The following is a 4,399-nucleotide window of genomic DNA, read 5'->3' as shown; positions in this document are numbered from 1 at the left end:
ATCTGACTGTGATCGCAGCCACACAATCCCGCGGCACGAACAACCATTTCACGTGACTGCACGTGTGTGAATGCACTGCTAGGAACCACTTCTATTTCGGAGACAAGCACTCACCACCGTACTTGGTGGGCGCTGTGATTTCTGCTCCGCAGATGCATCCAGAAGGAGGTTGTGGCCTGCCCTGAACGATTTCCCCGAGTGTTCAGATGTGCTTAGGCTGAGACTACAGGGAAATGACACATGAAGCTCCCCAAACTGCTAAACRGGGCGAGCGGCACCCTGCACCTTGCACGGGCAGTATTTCCTCACCCACGGTTGTCTCTCTGCATTTTTCGCTGGGTGCATCTYATTCACAGCGTTTAAGAGGAGCAGAGAACGGGCAGGAGCTGCGTGGCGTCAAACCAGCCCGAGGTGAACCCCGCGGGCCACCCTGCTGCGCTCCCCAGGCTCTGCCACACGGAGACACCAATCCGCAGTCGCTCCGGATCGACCGCGCTGGGCTCGGTGACAAACACAGACACAACCGGCACRGAGCAACAGCCGCCCGCGAGGACAGCGCGTGGTCTCCATAGAAACACCGGGCAGAGGGGCTGACGCTCACCTAATGCGGGCAGGAATGACCCTGCAGCCTGGGAGCGCGGAGAACTCCCTCTTTTCCTTGCTTTTTTGTAAGGAAAGTGGAAGGTAATGCCTGGAGACAAGGCCGGGCGCAGGGCAGGGGACGGGTGTCCTGTCTCTGCGGTTGTGGCAGCTAGTGGTGACGGATGCAGCGCTCCGCCACCGCTGCCCCAGTTCCCAGCTAAAAATAAGCGGGAGAAGGAGCTGAGCCTGCTTCGGGGAACCGTGGGGCAAGGGATAAAAGCAACCGAGCGGGCACGTTGCCAACGCTGGATCAGCCCAGTGTCAGCCCTTTACACCTCTGTGCTGGAAATATCACTAAAACAGTGAGATCCGCGGAAAAATAAACCTTCCTTTCGCATATGGCCAGGAAAAATACCGAGGGATGGGGATGACGGGCACCGCTGACCCCAAGTGTTGGCARCCACATCGGTGTCTCCCCAAGCTCTGCATGGAGACAACGTTCTGCTTTCTTTTTTTAAATTTGCTTTCGGGTTTTGCATGGAGGAGCTCCTCACGCTTCCACCTAAGCAGTGCGATTCCACGAATGTAGGTTAGCCTGTAACTAGGCTCCTGATTGAGGTTACATTTCCTGGAGGCCAGGAAACACTCCGGAGCTCCTGGGGACGGAGTCGCCCCGCGGCGGGAGCATCCCAGCTCCGCAATGGGATGAGCCCTGGACACGCACCTACCCATCCCTTGGTACCCAGAGCGCCTGCAAACACCAGGAAACCCGTTTGCCTGCAGCGAGCTCCAACCAGAGCCTCAGCTGAGCCGGCGGAGGAGAGCAGGGTCTTGTGATAAGAAATTCCCATCYGGTTTAGTCGAAAACGTAGCTTAGGACCGGGCCTGGCCTCCTATGCAGCCTTGTCCATTGCATCCCACTTTTCCTTGCAGGAGGTTCTGTATGGAGCATTATAAATAGGACAGAGCTCCTTCGCTCAATAGCCTTCCATCCTCTGTGGGCTGGACTTACTGTGTTTGGGACTAGGTTTATCTTGCTCCTCAAACCTGCTTTGAATCCATGATGGGAAGAGATCTAGCTACACCTCATCTTCCCATCCCTCTCATCCATGCTCTGGTCACATGTAGAGAGGAAGTGGATGTAGGAGGTCCATGATGTGACCATTAGGTTCCCTGGTCTGGTGGACAGAGGCTCTGGGACTCCACAGTCACCTGCCTGTGGTCTCAGCCCATCCTTCGTGACACACAACAGGGAATGAAACACACCCGGGATGTTGGACAGTGGGATAGGGAACTTTCCCGCCCTTGAAACCAGGGGGCTTCCTGCAAAGTGCCTCCTGGAAATGGTTCCTGGATGGTGCCAGCTCCCGACCTGCACTAAATAAAGAGCTGAAACTAGAGGGAAGACTTGATTGTTCTCTCCTATGTTCATAAAACCAGCTAGGAGGAAGACAGTGGAGCTGCAGCCTTGCACTCCCTTAGAAAGCAAGTAACTGCTTGCTGTAACATAGCAAGGATGGAGTGATTGCTAGGTGGCCTCTGAGGATGGGGATTGATTTGCAATTATATTAATGACCTGCTGCAGAGGAACGCGATGAGATTTAATCCGTTCAAGTCAGCAAAGTACTTCAGAAAGCCSTACAAGGTGCAGAATATTCTCTGCCCAACCTCGTGCATGCAGCCAGTCATCTGCAGAGCTGAGGCTGAAAGACCCGAGGAGCGAGAGCYGGTTGCTGTGGGACTTTCCTTTGGGAATTTTGCTGGTGATTTTCCTGGAGCCAAAACTTCTGGTAGGTTYTTAACACATCTCGGCCTTTGGGCACACAGACACATCATACACTGTTYTGTTTCACGACTCTGTAGTCTGGATTCTCTTTTCCTCCTCCCCCCATAAAAATAAATAAATTTTATTTCACAGGAAACATGTATTTCCTGAATTCAATTGCTAATAGTAAAATTTCTAATAAACACAAAGCTGGAGAGCTGCAAGGAAAAGTTTTGGAGCAGGGAATATGTCTTTTTTTTCAAGGACATGAAAAGAGATTATGTTTTGTTGGCATTGTTGTGACTTCTCGGGATGATCTGTAGACAAAGCTTTGAACATATATTACATCAGAAAATGTCATCTGCACTTTCTCCTCATTCTCTTCGGTGATTAGAACATCTCACTAAACTGCTCCAGCTTCCTCTGCAGTCACTGTATATGGTGATTAATAATATTCGATGCTTCTCTGATGTGTTAAATAAAATGCCACACATTTTTTGCAAATGCCAGAGTCTTGCCTGAACTGAGCTGGGAATGTTTTCTTCCGTTTGTCAGGTTTCACTTCCCCATTTTCATGYTGAAGCTCATGAAAAACAGGCATTACATTTCAATTTCCATTGAATCACAGGGCCAAATAAGTCACTGGAGCTAAACAATTTACACTAACTGAAGACCTGACTCATAAAACTTGGCTGGTGTTGAATTGCTCTTCCAGAGAAGACAAAGCTGAGGCCGCAAGGTCCAATGGGGCGTTGTTTGAAATCCTATGGAGCAAGAATGTCTATATTAGCTCTTCATTATTATCCATGGAACTTGTCAGATCAGGAAAGCAAGGCAATCAAATTATGCAATATGTATATGATGTGCTTCTGAACACATTAGTCTACCTTTCACAGAGGTATTTCCTGTGGAATACAATCCATATCTACCTACTCTATGTGCAGAGGAGCAGGCAGGAGATGAGACTATCCCAGGCTGGGAATGCCAGGGGGAAGGCTGCCTGTGCAATCCTTTGCAGGATGATACCAGACTGTGTCGGATCTGAAGGAGCAGGGCACAGCCATCCCTGTGGTCCCAAACATGATCCATGTCAGCGGTGCAATGGGCCCTAACTCCTCACTATGGAAGTCTGGCCTTCCTATGGAGTCAGGATATAGCCTAGCGCCTATGTTGGCCTGGTGACCACTCCTGGGCTCGTGTCAACCACAATCCCAGAGAAGCTGCCCCAAAATCAGCACCAGGAGTCATCTGACGTATCCTGACATCCTGTACATACAACAGATGATCTGCAGGAGCCCTGTGGCTTCCTAGAGTGGCAGAGGCCAGGCTGGGTACCCAGACACATCACTAGCTGGTTGCTGATTAAAGCCTGGTTCCTGGTCTCCTGCTTCTCCAGTCTCTTCTGTTACCTACTCCTTTCCTCCTCAGCTCATTTTCCCTCCCTCTTTCCTTTTTTCCCAGTCTCATGGGAGACATGTACCTTGCCTTCGCTCCTTCCCTATTACAGACATGTACCTCTCCTCTCCATGGTGACTTTTGAAGGTGGCCTCCAACTCTTCATGTCAGCTCAAATCATTCTTGGCACTGGTCAAGTAAGTTCTCCTGAGTTCTTGTATTCCTAATGTGTCCCATTTGCCGCAGGAGTAAGCAGAGGACACACTGTCCACATCCAGGAGCTGTGCAGGACTGTTACACTCATCCAGGTCAAACACATTCAGAGAATATGACTGCAGAGCTCCCAGAAGACTTCCTGACCATCAGGGGAAAAAGTCAGATTTTTCAAGGATATTTATCCAAACACATTTAGGTGGATTCTCCTGGAATAGGCATCTCCATGACCATCCTGCATTTTACCAGTGTAAAATATTTTTTAACCTGGCAAATCAATGCATTTTTCTCCTCCCCTCATTCCCGAAAACCACAGAACAGTCTCACCTGAAACATTACACAAAATCTCAGCTGGAAAGAGACATTTGTCCTAAATAAAAATACTTCCATGAATGATTACAGTTTGGCAAAAGCAATTGAAATCATGCCCTGGAAATGGGAAAT

This window comes from Nothoprocta perdicaria, unplaced genomic scaffold, assembly GCF_003342845.1.
Source record: "Nothoprocta perdicaria isolate Ctin4 unplaced genomic scaffold, notPer1 scaffold_58, whole genome shotgun sequence".
Taxonomy (NCBI): Eukaryota; Metazoa; Chordata; class Aves; order Tinamiformes; family Tinamidae; genus Nothoprocta; species Nothoprocta perdicaria.
Note: the sequence above shows the minus strand (reverse complement) of the source record.